The sequence below is a fragment of the Leptonychotes weddellii genome, chromosome 7 (genome assembly GCF_054177405.1).
Source record: "Leptonychotes weddellii isolate Sample4059 chromosome 7, ASM5417740v2, whole genome shotgun sequence".
Taxonomy (NCBI): Eukaryota; Metazoa; Chordata; class Mammalia; order Carnivora; family Phocidae; genus Leptonychotes; species Leptonychotes weddellii.
Genome location: NC_138375.1, coordinates 91,825,842 through 91,840,087, shown reverse-complemented (window position 1 = coordinate 91,840,087; position 14,246 = coordinate 91,825,842). Strand labels below are relative to the sequence as shown.

The 14,246-nt window shown below is 46.3% G+C and overlaps 1 pseudogene; it reads right to left on the bottom strand.

Moving 5' to 3' along the window:
* Positions 1-1,404: 1,404 nt before the first annotated feature.
* LOC115942494 (U4 spliceosomal RNA) lies at positions 1,405-1,470 on the bottom strand (annotated as a pseudogene).
* Between the last annotated feature and the right edge of the window lie 12,776 nt (positions 1,471-14,246).

The following is a 14,246-nucleotide window of genomic DNA, read 5'->3' as shown; positions in this document are numbered from 1 at the left end:
GGGACTTCATAATTTGATGCCAACTGCCTTTTAGACTCATCGCCTGAACACTAAGGCTGGCCACCCCGAGACATCATCTCCTGAGACACCATGCACTCCCTCTGCTCATGGTTTGCTCTCGCTACTGGGATTGCCAAGCTAGATAGTCCCCATTCTTCAAATGTCACCTCCCATGCATGTTCCTATTACCGCTTTCTTCAGCTAGTGAAACTCACCATCCCTTCTGAGCTCAACTGGCTTTGTTCATATTGCTCCTGTGGCAGACGTCTGTCTCTCCCAAGAGACGGCAAACTCCCTGAGGGCACAGGGGTCACATCTTATCCATCTTTGTGTCCCCAGTTCTTTTTTTTAAGATGTACTTATTTATTTTTAGAGGAGGGGGAACAACAGAGGAAGAGGGCAAGAGAAACTCAAGCAGACTCCGCACTGAGCATGGAACTGGATGCGGGGCCCGATCTCACGACACTGAAATCACGAATTGAGCCAAACCAAGAGTCGGCCGCTTGGCCAGCTGCATCACCCAGGCACCCCTGTGTCCCCAGTTCTTAATAATTAAAGCTAAAAATCTACTGAGTGCTTGCAAGGCGCCCGATATTTTACAAATTATCTCTTTGATCCTCAGAATAACCACAGGAGAGAAGTCATATTTGTAGCTGCTGTGGCAGAGCTGAGGAGACAGAAGCTTGGGGAAATTAAATGAATTCAGCCTGGAGGTGCACAGGCAGCAAGCTACCACACGGCCCAGAGTCAAACACAGGCAACTTGACTCAGCACCTTCCAAGCGCAGCTAAGGCGCAGGCTGCGCCCCAGAGTAACGCCTGACTGCTGACCAGAACCCCCCAAGGAAAACTCACTGATAGCTGTGTGTCCCACAGCTGAACTGCTGCACCAGTGGGCACTGGATTCGGGCCTAGGCATTTTTCAAAAGCCCCTCACGGTTGAGAACCTGGATGATAAATGTCACCTGGAGCATTTGTTAAATATGTTGATTACCATGTCTCATTTCCAGAAAATTCTGTTTCACCAGATTGGGGTTGGAGCCTAGCAATTTGTGGTGTAAGGAGCAGCCCAGGTCATTTTCATCTTAAAGGGAGTTTGGGAAATACTGCTAGAGGTCAGGGTTTCAAAGACATTTCAGTAGGTCCTTAAAGGTCAATCCATCAATGACGGTATGAAGACTCTGGAAGATTTCGGGCTCTGTCTCATGTGGGCGAGCCTTAAAACTTCACGGGCACTGCTCTTGAGGGGAACTGGGCTGGAGTGGTTGAGAGCACTGCGCATGCGCACAACTCTAAAACTGTCCACTGACAGTGCCCGACGTCAAAACCCGACAGTTTGGCAGTACTCGTTTATCTTGAACGTTCTATATACCTTAGGCAAAAACCGGAAGAGAGGCCTCAGGCCTTCTTTTAGCGATAATCGCGCCTCGGATAAACCTCATTGGCTACAATACTGCCACTGCGCAAAGCTTGGCCTCAGGCCTTCTTAATAAGGGTAGAAGGAGATCGGGCAGGCACCAGGCAAGCAGTGCTTGAGGCCAAGGACTCCCCCCCTCCCCCTCCTCTTCTGGGGCCTCCTGAACTCTGTCTGCCAGTGCACGCGCCCACATACGGACTGGCACAGTAGGTGATACAGTGAGACTATGGTCATGGCCTCTATTTCCCTGGACATAGACCTATAAGGTGCCTGATGTAAGGCAGCCATCTTGCCTGTCCCTGTCTCCCGAAGAGCGCACTCATGTTCCCTTGCGATGGTCTCTTGTTTTATTAATGACTCTGGAGTCTTGGTCAGCTTGTTTCTGAGCTATTTCATGAACACCATTTTGACCAACTCCATTTCATGTTTTCGGACTGTTGTGTTTACTGACCCCTTCTCTAGATTCAGAAGGAAATGCCTGATGTTTCAGACTCGATGCGTACAATTTCACTCCTGCTACCAAGAAAAATCTCTCCCTTGCAGCTTTCTCCTCGTTCCCCCTTCCTCACCCCAAGAAAAGTCGCGAATCTATTTGTGGACAATGTTCCAGTTCTAGAATTTACCCTGCCAGAATAATCTTCCTAATGGGAAATCTAATGGGGCCTCCCACTGCCAGAGGAGACCACCCCATCTGCAGCTGGGGACAAGAGACACTCCCAGCCCAGATGTCAAGAGACGCAGCAGATCAGTGCTTGATGTATATTCATTGCTTATTTAATATTCAAGCATCTTTTTCTAAAGATATTTCTATTGAACTCACTTGTGGTGTCACCATCTGGAAAATATCAAGCCTCACCCCACTGAGGTAAACCCCTATTGCGTATTTTTTCCCTTTTATGTGAGCCCAGTGGGCATGGAGCGTGTATCTCTATGTTTAGCAAAGAGTTCCTTGCCAAGGCAGCTCTCAAACATATGATATTCTCTAAATAAATCAGTGTTGTAGAGACACATTAACAACCCCTCCTAATTGATGCTAACAGAGAGTTTAAATGGGGCTCTAAGGAACTCCCATGACTTCTTGATGTGAGGTCCTTTTAAATTTTAAAGTGGTGGATTAGGGTTTTAAGAGAGAATAAGCTGTCCAAAAATTCATTTATTTCATTACAATCAGTTTTTAAATTGGGCCAAATCTTCTCCCAAGGTCTAGAGTAAGATCTGAGTCTAAACCTACCAATAAAGGGTTTAGTTAACTCTCAAGGACACAGACCAAGAGGCAAGCATTGTGCTACAGACCATTCAACCAATGGGAATTGAAAAACCATAGCTGTTAGACAATAGGGATGATTAAGATGAACATTTATATTTGGGTGGGGAGAGTAATCATATTTTGCTCAGCAGGCTTATTGTCTTTGTGTTTTGAAATAAAATTAATTTTCATTCTCTGGGTGTTCATAAACTACTGGTGTGGGGACGTATCTCAGATATGATGTCATTGGCAAATGAAAAGTGAGGGTCCCCCCCTTTTTTTTAAAGTAAGCTCTAGGACCAACGTAGGGCTTGAACTCACGACCCTGAGATCAAGAGTCATATGCTCCACTGACTGAACGAGCCAGGTGCCCCAAAAATGAGTCTTAATTTTTAAGTTTGTTGCAGATAAGGTAAAAGTGAATAAAATTTATTTAATCCAAAATTTCATATAAACAGTTGCTATGTGCCAGTGGTAATGTGGTTCCTAGAGAGAATAAGACACCCCCACAGGAAACGTTACCCACCACACGGAGTTCACCTCAAGTAGACATGATGTGGGGCAGTGTATTAGGTCTCACAAAAACGTATTTCAGGCTATTGCTCTAAAAAAGTATCCATTCATTTGGTGATAAGCTCATTTTCCTCTATGCCTAATGAGTACTGCATGGAGGTAGTAAAAAAAAAAGCGATTCTAGGTTAAAAGGACAAAAGTGAATAATTTAGGAAGGAGGAGGAGACAAACTTGTCCTACTTTTTTTTTTTTTTAATGTAGGGTATGGGGGCCAACACAGGGCTTGAACTCGCGATGCTGAGATCAGGAGTCAGATGCCTTACTGACTGAGCCACCCAGGCACCCCAAAACTTGTCCTACTTTTGACCTGAATTACCACGGAGAGGAAATGGGGACGTTGTTGTAAAGTAGCTGACGCTGACAAGGATGAGCCCCATGCAGGCATTCTCGTCCCTCTCCACCAGCGTGGCCTGGATTGCAAAGGTGAGTCCCCGGTGAGTGTAACAGACACGCTGGCCCCTTCAGAGCCCCAGGCAGCGCGCGGGGTCAGGTAAGGAAGCTGCGCACACCGCACTTACACTCTCGCCCTCCTTGTGCCACCTGTTCCCACGGACTCCGCTGCTGCACCTGGCCGGCTCCCCTCTCGGGGCTCCTTCCATGTCAACCCGGACTCATGATTTCTGGCACATTTCCTCTTCCTGAGGCCATTTGGCAGTTCCTCTGGTATGGCACTTGGCAACAATTTTCCATACAGCATGAAATCATATCAAAAACCATTCTGTTGACGTTAGGACTGAGACGATGTTAGAATCCAGATGTGATGTGATGTCATCTATTTGTCATATACACATTTGGGGGCTGAATTCTAATTGTTTGCTGGCCGTCTCTAAGATTATTAGACATATCAAATAGAACAGCACTGTCCTAGCACAGTTGGTTCTAGCACAGATTTTGATGTTTCCGAAGAGTGAAGTAAAATAATGTTTCTCGAAAGAGAAGTGACCCTCTTGAGACTATCATACGCATTTCTCCTTTCCTTTAGCAAAAACAGCTTTGTTGGAAAATGGCAGGTGAAATGAGATTTTCACCAGGAGGCTTTTTGGAAGAGTAACCCACTCTCTGTTCACGCGCACACAACACTGAACCAACAGTTCAGGAGTTGTACGCGCTGGGAAAGGTGCTGAGTATCTGGACAGAGAGGGGTCTGAGCCACACTCGCTCGTGCATGCAAGGACCTGGCAGACCAGGGGGGTCGCTAACAAGCATCAGCGAGTCATGCCCTCACAGTGTGGAAAGTGTTAGAGCACAAGTCTGTACAAGTATATTGAAGGGCCAGAGGAGGAGTTACTAAGACTGTCTGATAGCAAACGAGGAAGAATCAAGAGATAGGCTTCACATAGTCACCTTGAGCTCTGCCGCCCAGCTACAGTGGCAAGTTTGTTTGGGGAGGGTTGGTTTGTTTTTGCTGTTATCCGTTCTTTGGGGTTTTCCACATAGATGGTTATGTTATCTGCAAACAAAGACAGTTTTGTTTTGTTGTGTTGTGAGACATCTGAGAGGTGCATTTTCAAGGCCACGTCTCCAAGTTTTGAAAGGAGAGTAGGAGGCAGAGCCCCCACCCCCACCCCCACCCCAGCCTGAAGGAACTCAGCGTGTGTGAAGTAAGTAATCCTGTGGCTGGAGATTAGGCTAAACAGTAGGAGGGACAAGAGATTGGTAGATGAGTATGAAGTGGCCCTCAGAGGACAGAGGTGGGCCAGGATCTAGCGACAGCCCTTGTGGGCTGTGGAGAAATTTTGGATTGTATCCTGAAGGCAAAGAAGAGCTAGTGAGGGGTTGAAGCACAAGAGCAACAAGGCCAAATGAGTTACAAGAGGATTCTGGCAGCAGTGGGGAAGATAGAGCGAGGGCAGGTAGAGGGTGGGAGACAAGTGAGGAGAACATGGCTTTGGTGTGATGACAAATGATGAGAGCCTGAACCAGTCTCAGCCCCTGGGACCTTTTTTTGGAAGCAGGGTTGTGGCAGATATAAATAAGACACCAACTAAGATGAAGTCCTACTGGAGTCAGGTGAGTGAAGGGGGCTGAACGAGGTCACAACTTCAGTTACCACCTGTATTAGTCCTCTATCACTCTATTGCCCCCATATTTAGCGGCTTCAAACAGCAAACATTTATCATCTCACATAGTTGCTTTCTAAGAATCAGGAATCTGAGACTGGCTCAACTGCATGGTTCAGGCTCAAGATCTCTCATGGAGGTTGCAATCAAGGTGACAGACAGCTGCAGTTTTCTCAAGTTTCCACTGGGGCTGGAGGATCTGTTTCCACAGTGGGTCATTCACATGGGTCTCTCTATGCGGTCCTCACTACATGGCAGCCTATTTCCCCTCTTGCAAATGATCAAGAGAGTGACCAAGGCATAAACCACAGTGTTTTCTATGACCTAAGCTTGGCAGTCACATCCCATCGCTTCTGCTGTTTTCTACCGATGAGACAGACCAGTTCCGATACAATGAAGGATGAACTACACGAGAGAAAATACTAGGAGTCAGGGATAATTAGGAGCCATCTTGGAGCCTGGCTACCACACCCCTGCCAGGCTGAGGCCTCCCGAATCTTGTACAGTCCTGGTATTTCCCCCTGAGTTTCAGACACCCATCGTTAAGGTGTCTTCTGGCCGTCCCCTTTTAAAGGTCCCATGAGCACTTCAATGGCAACCTGTATAAAACTGAACTCTTCATTCTACTTTGGGAGTAGAAGCCAGATTCCTTCCCTAACACTCTCTTAGTCAGAAGCTCCAGTCCAGGTGACTCAAACACCCAAGCTAGAAGCTGACATCATCCATGACCATCCTCCTTCACCAACTCTTCCAATCCAAACCATCACAAGTCCTAGCAGTTTTACTTTCTACATACTTCTGGAATCGATTGCCTCCTCTCCATACTTACTTTCACAGCCCTAGTTAAGGAATTTATCTCTCACCTGGATCACTGCAATAGCCTCCAGAATATTGGACCAACATATAGCTGTCAAGAACCACGAAGGTTCGGGGCACCTGGGTGGCTCAGTCATTAAGTGTCGGCCTTCGGCTCAGGTCATGATCCCAGGGTCCTGGGATCAAGCCCCGCATGGGGCTCCCTGCTCCGCGGGAAGCCTGCTTCTCCCTCTCCCACTCCCCCAGCTTGTGTTCCCTCTCTTGCTGTGTCTCTCTGTCAAATAAATAAAGTCTTTAAAAAAAAAAAAAAAACCATGAAGGTTCTAGGATTTACCCTACTTGTGAGCCAATAAGTTAGCTTGGATTCTAGCAGTTTCATGGATGCTGACAGAATACACAAGATTCCTGGGTCAGAGATAAAGGGCTTACTAACTCCCAGCATAGCAAGCAGCTTGAAGCCCATGTTCATCTCAGTTCCCCTTGCTTCCCTGAGAACCACAGGGACAACACGGAGTGACTCAGGCAGATGCTACAAACAGTGGGATTTTTGCCTCAACTGAGAAACCCCAAGCTTAGGGAATAAGGGAATATTTATAGCAGCTGTAAGCAAAGCTGCCTGCCTTTTGCTCCAAAGAGAGTCACTATCTCCATCTTCCAAGGACACTTTGGAACCTAGGATCCTTGGAACAAACATCCTTGAAAGAATAATCCAGAACCAAAGGGCAGTTAGTACTTCATTCGCAATACATGCAAAAAAAGTGAGAAACTCAGGGGGGATTGTCTCCCATCAACAGCCAAACCCAAATCAGGCCATTCGTTGATTTCCCGTACCTACAGAATAAAGTCAAGTTTCTTAAAGCAACACTGTCGGCCTCTGCAACCTTGTTCCTCATACTGCCTACCTTACAGTGTGAGCCAGAAACAATGCACAGCCCCTCCTGAAACAATCTGTGTTATTTCTTGTCTCCAGGTCTTTGCTTGGGTGATCTTCTTTGCCTGAATTTCCTCCTCCTTTCCCTAGAGATCATTCATCTTATGCTCTGTGAAGTAACTTCTGAGGCTCACATGCATTTTGGGTGTTAATGGGTTAATGTCTGTCTCTGGGGACCGGGGTCAGCAGTCCTTACTCTTTATTGGACTAATTTACCACTTGCAAACGTTTTCTTCTTTCTCTAAGCGTAACTGCCCTTTATTTTGAAGTCACTGCATGTTCCAGTGAAATGAGTCTCCAGGATTTTCTTGGCAACTTCTACGGCTGGGTCAGGTCAATACCTCATTTCTATTCTCACTCCCGGTTCTACTTTGCCTCTTGGTTGCAAAGTAGGGCTGGAGCAGCTCCTTTCGGGCTCTGGGTCTGGTTGTTTTCACTCTACCAACGTCAAAACCAAACACATATTTTCAGTTACAAAATAGCCCTTCACACCATAGCTTTATAAACTTCCGACGGGAGGCCTACTGCATGGCCAGAAGGAGCAGAAGTAAGGTTTAGAACAGTGGCCCACTGCTTCTCCTTGGAAACAAAGTTGAATAGAACGTGTCACAAAAATAGTGTAGCTTTGAGACAGCTTTGAGAGATGCTGTGAGAAAACTATTAATTCATTCCAGAAGTGAACTCTGGTGGTCATTTGACCATGTTTCAGGAATCCATTGGTTGCCAAAGAATTCTTAGGAGTGCGCCCAAGCAACACTGACTTCATCTAACTCCTTTCTTTTATTGCCCCCATTTGTTTTGTTTGCTTGTTTTTGCTTTTGTGTTTTTCTGTGAAATGAACTTAAGAGCATGAATCATCAACCTGGCTCTGAGAAAAGAGAACTAAGAAGCAGTGATGGCACTAGGCTTGTAATGCACTGCTGGAACGTGAATGAAAAATGTCGTATGAGATCATGCCCATGTGCGTGAACTAAAAAGGCACGATTTTCCCATTTGGCATTTTCTTTTTGGTTGTACGCGTGTCACCTTCTGGGGTGTCTGCCCGGCTCACGATGACTCTTCTTACTGGGGCCTCTATAAGATCTATAGAGCTGAGCCCCTGACAACCATATGTATGGACCATGATTCTGGACCCCATCTCCCATCCCACAGGCATCTCCTTCTTCCCTCCCATATCCCAAGCACCGACAGCAGTGACTGGAACATAGCAAGTGTTCGATAGATATGTGCTGAATGGGTAATCGTGGGAAGCGAGACTAAATGGAAAGGTCCCTCCTGGGCTTGAGGCTGGAAGTAGAACATGTGGGCTCTGGAGCTGGAGGCAGCCTCACCCCATCATCGGGGCTGAGGAGCAGGAGAAGGTGGAGACCACGGACCACTGGAGAGAGATCTGGAGAGTGAGAATTTGGGCTGGCTCCCGCTGATTCTCTAACTCCTGCTACCAGGCCTTTCTAAGGTCAAGCTGCGAACCACAATCTTTGAATAAATTCCTTTGTCTATGCCTAAACTAGCCCCAGGGTGTGAGCCCAACACAGCCTAGAAAATTTGGAAGCTGACATGGCAAAATCTAGATGCGATTAGCAGAAAAGTAGGTCCCTCACTACCAGAAGCCCTGGAGCAAAAATGGGTCGTGACATCCGGGAAACGCTGGGTGAGCCAGCCACAACGCACCCTCTTCTCTCCCACCCTCCCGAACTCACAGGCGTGTTCCGATGACGATGTAAGGACGCTGGCTCCATGCAGTGGAGACGTGACATGGTGAAACAGTAACACCCCCGTTTCCACAGAGATATTTGGTAATGTTATACAGGAAATCTTCTGAAGCCCATCCTGGAGCTCCAAAAGCATGGTCTCAAGTGGAAAACTTTTTTCTCTCGCCACAAAGTAAAGGCAAGTAAACACCATCTCTCATTGCCATGGCTCCGTGGAGACACTGAGACAGACCCAGCATGCTTGGCACAGAGAGTTACACAAGAGGCTGGAGCGCCCCACGTACAGACGGGGGTCCTGCTCATCAGTAACCGGTGGCCGGCCACTCTGCCAAGTATCGGGGAAGTAGAGGGAACTTCCTAGGTTCTTTGCAATTAGGAATTAACTTACGGAGGTAGAGCTGATGACGTTCTGGAATTTCAACCCTGAACTTGGAGCATTTACAAGACGCCTTACGATTTTCTGCAGTTAATACGAAATAGGCCATTCAAAGGCAACACACGCTGGTGTGGAGCACAAAGAAGTCAGATGACAAAAGAACATTCCGGACGGACTCAGGACCAAGACCTTTCCCTTCACCACAGCAGCTTAGTATTTCGCTGGTACTGATGAGCAGCCGTGTTACCTATTAGCGGCTGGTTTTGCTGAGTTAGGCGGCAGGCCCAAACACCCCCTGGGTCTTCAGGGCTTAAGGCAGCCTGGGGGGGTGCAGATTTCTCACTCCCAGAACCTGCGGCGTCTGTGCAGGTCGTGCGTAGCTCCCCTGCCAGTGTTTCCGGCTCAGGTACAGACTGGAGGAGCAGTTCCTATGTGGGAGGTGCTGCTCGCCTGGCAGAGGGAAGACAGAGGGCAGAACGACACCGCGGCCTTTAAAGCTTCTGCTCAGGTCTGTGATTCATCAGTCTTACACAATACATAGCGCTCACCATAGCACATACCCTCCCCAATGTCCATCACCTAGCCACCCCATCCCTCACAGACCTGTACCCCTGAAACAAATACATTATACGTTAATCAATCAATCAATCAATCTTCTGCTCACAAGGGCATCACGACTTCTACCCTCTACCTGCACATCACTGGCCGAAACAAGTCCCCGGGGCAAAAAGCTGCCTGCAATGGGGCAGGAAATTCCATCTCCCAGGGACAACCACTAAGGTGGGGCTGAGTCAGGAGGGCAGTGAATCTGTTGACAGTAAGACAATATAGCACAGCAGGGATGAGGTGTGTTTCCAGAACCACGTTCTCTATTAATGGCAGTCTGATCTATGTAATTACGCTTAAGTTAATTGTTAGTAAACAGTTTACAGACTCAATCCATAATGTGGCCTTGGCCATTTCTAATGACTCCTTTTGTGGCTCCCCAAAGGCATGGGTATTGAAGACTCCCTCAGGTATTAATAAAAACCACTGGAAGCACCAGATGAACCCCAGTTGACAACTGCGGGCGGGCACAATTCTGACACTGGGGAAACGACTTCCCTGGGGCCTTTCAGGGGAGTGTTTTTCAAAGTGTGGTTCGTGCTCCTCCTGCAGCAGAAGGACTTGGAATGTAGGCTCAACATACAGATTGGGGGGCTCCAAACTGAAGCAGAGTTTCTCGGGGTGAGGCCTGGAGATCTGCACTTAACCAGCATTCCAGGTGATTCTGACTTGTCAGCGCAGAAAATCTGCCCTCACCTGGGCTCACTCCGGTCAGAGAGCGTTACGCAGGACACCCATGTCATCAGTTGCTGTCCTCGTGGGCAGGGCCATGTGCCAGCTACACCCACGTGCTGGGGGTCCATCCAGGACTTGGAATTTCCTGCCAAGTCCGACAGGAGGAGGTGCTTTTTATGGAATGGCTTTTAATGAGAGCCTCTACCCTTCCTTCATATACATTGCAGTTTATACAGTTCACTATTTTCCTCATAAATCAACATCTGTGAATCATTTTGTCATTTGTCTATTTTTAGAAATGAAATGTGACTATATTAAACAATGTTCTCATAAAAAATCCTCTTATAGTAGTAACAATTGTTTGAAAATGTATATTTTAACTGCTTTTCCTTGACAGTGCACATTTGGAACAAAATCTGTGATGAAAGCTTAACTATTAAGTTTCCAAACCTGATTTTTTTTGTGAGGTTTGTACGTTGTTAAGTATTTCGGTTATTGATCCCTAAAATGAAAAATAAAATTTTAAAGTTTATATTCTGGCTCTGCCTATGATTTTCCAGGGCTTTTTAAAAGAGAAAGACAACAGTGTTCCATGTGGGATGATTTTGTTTTAGAGTTCTGTTGCAGTGACCTCTGCCCCCGCCTGGGTCATTAAATTCAATACACTTCTTCCAACTAAAAGTTTCCTCGCCTCATTGTGCCTTCCCCGGGCCTGGTTGAGCACTCTCGTGACATAAGCCGCCCAAAAGCCACCAGCTCATTTTAGGACAGTTCGGCTAGCAAGGAGTTTTGCGAGGCTTGTCTGCTTCCCTGTGGACTCTGAGGTCATGGCTGTGCTCTGGAAAAGGGGACAGTTCGGCACAGATCCCGTCCAGGTCTATTCGGCTGTCCAACCCCCACCTCATACGTGAATTATTTCCCAGACTGGGTTGAGCAAGAGAGTTTATGACATTAAGATCTCAAAAGTTATTTTCACGTTATAGCTGCGTTGAAATCCTGCCCCACTGCAGGCAGCTTTTTGCCCCGGGGACTTGTTTCAGCCAGTGACGTGTGGGTCGAAGCCGTGTCGACTGTCAAAGTGAGGAGGAGACAATTTATTACAAAATTCAGAAGAGAGGAAAGAAGGGAGAGAGAGAGAAAAAAAAAAGAAGGAAGGGAAGGAAATTTTTTTTTACTAATTAAACTTGACTGAATAAACACAGTACCAAACAAATGCACTCAAATACTTTCTAAAATATCAATTTTAAAGGCCTTTCTTTTCAGGCTAATGACAACACTATCCAGGTAGCCATGCCCGTTTAGCACAATTGCTGATTTTATACAGCACTTACGTCTTTTAGTTCACAAGGATATTATTAAATAATAGAGGATATCTAATACAACTATTTCTAAAGAACTAGGAAATAAATTCCTAAGAAAGGAAGATTTTACAGACCCCATATTTTATACCGCATCCCGTTAAGGGCAGGGGAAGGGAGGGGAGGAGGGAGGTGGGCGGCTTGGTCCACGTTGCCTCCGCGGTGTTTCTGCTGTGCTTGCCTGGCCTCCTGGCACCTCTCGACTGAGCCCAGACATTCACATTTCTGTGTCTCCCCAATGATGGGCTCTCTTTCCTGCAGCTCCTAAACTCTGCAAGTTGAGCACAGCCAGACACATGTCACAAGATGAGAAGCGTCATGCCCAAGAAACTTCTGGGTCTCTAGGAGGTTGGCACCAAAAAGGACAGAGGACAGCATGAAGTCTAAACTCAACCATCATTGTCATGAAATTGTCGTGAGGCTCACTCACCAGAAAGGACGTGCTCCCCTTTATACGGACCAAAGAATGACAACTCACTAACATGGCATCACAACAAACCATGCGAGCACCTGCCAACTGTTTTATAGTCAGCTAATGTAGACTTAGTTTGGTTTCTTGAAATTAGAATGTTTCAATATAGCCTTATAAAAATACTCCACTCTGGTTCCTGGGCAGAGTATCAGTTCAGAAAAGCTACAAGGTTTGAGCTGCCAATGTCTCTTGCATTCCTGGTTTTGTCTGTAATTTCTGAAGACTAGGAAGTAGACATGGCACTTTACAAATACACAAAGACAAGGGCCTGGCCTTCGGTCAGAAAAACACAACCCAAATGAAAATAATCCAAGCAGAAGCAGTAACAGACAGTTACTGTTTGGGGGGAGGGCATTGGGTTTGGAAAGCTAAGTTGAAAGTATTTCTGTTTTTGTTTTTGTTTAGAAATGGGAGTGATTGGAAGGGAAAGGGGGCGGTCCCGTGCTGAGGTTTGCTCTGTGTTTAATCTACACGGGCTCCCGTGGTCTCGGGAGGTCACTCGATTCAAAAGCAAAGTTGTTCAAACTGACCCCCCCGCTAAAGAGACTGCTTTCTATGGCAGACAACTTCTTTTTTTTCCAATGGCTTTGTGGCTGACCTCAGCTCGCCAGACAAGTGTAGGCTTAAATAAGATAATTGCTTTCCAAGGCATTATGCCTCTCCTGTAGAAAATCTTCTTGAACACAGAGCACACCTCTACTGGGAGGAGACCACACCTGAAGTCATGGCCCTAATTGGTTGTTCTATTTGTCTTCATCAGAAAACTCTGCTGGCTGGATCAAACAAAAGTCAGGCATATTTAACTTCCTAGAAACAAGCCAGTTAGCCCGCACTGTGGCAGAGTCACTTAATCCAAGACACATTTTTATGCAAACCTCAAGTTATAACCCACATATGGTGGCAGATCATTATCCTAAGACTCTAAATTGAACCAGTTATATAGTTGGAGGGGGATCTATCAGATTCTGGAAAACTTCTCTTTTTACTGGTCTATTTTAACAAGTGTAGGGAGGAAATAAAACTCAAAAAGCATAAACTGTTTTACATTTTGAATTGAACTTTGATAAAAATGGAAATACTCCAAAACAAAGAAAAACTGGCAAAGGGGGAGGGAAAGAGGCAGACAGAAAAAAAGGAGAAAATGTGGAAATGAAGAGGTTCTGTTACTGCTTTTACATTTCCTGATTTAGCTAAGTGAAAGGCAGGATACACAATTATACAGAGATACAATCCCTAATGAAAGAGAGAGGGTGCCAGAGAGAAACACAGAGACACAGACAGACAGACAGATGTAAAAGACTAAAATGAAAGGGATCAAAATAGACTCCCGTGACGAGCCCTGGGACCCGGAATCATAGATAACTTTCATTTTGTCTTTGGGGTTTTTTGTGTTTTCCAAGCTCTCTACAATGAGCACGTTTTTCTTTAACATAAAAAAAAAAAATACAACTTTTAAAAACTGGTTTCTGATTCAAAATGCAAAGATCTTTAACTCCACATCTGAGCACATAAGCTGATAGACTTCAGGGTTGTTAAAAGTGGAGTTTCGATGTACGCTAGTGCACCCCCGGGGCCCAAAGGAACAGGAGGCACCCCCATCCCCCATTTTGTATACAGCTCACAGAGAGGTATAAAGACTCCTCGGGCCTAACACACTTGAATAGTTTCAATGCCCCAGGCTGCAGGAACAGACAACAAAATAAAGAGCTCTTTTGTGCTGACCTATTGCAAATTACTACCATGGTCATCTCTGGGCACCGTCTGCAAGGTCAATTCTAACTGTCACTGGCGCATTGCTTTATACCTTATGTGTGCTGCCTAATGGGAGCCTAACGCTGTGGAAGCTGATGCACGGTGTGGAAGCCAAGCCCGCCGTGCTTGCCAGCTTTCATTGGACTGGTTGTTTCTGGAGCCCTGATCTCTAGACTCCGGGTCATTCCGGTGCCTGGAAGAGGTCTAGTGGGAGAGCATGTAGAAACTTGATCCGGGCATCTTGTTCCATCCA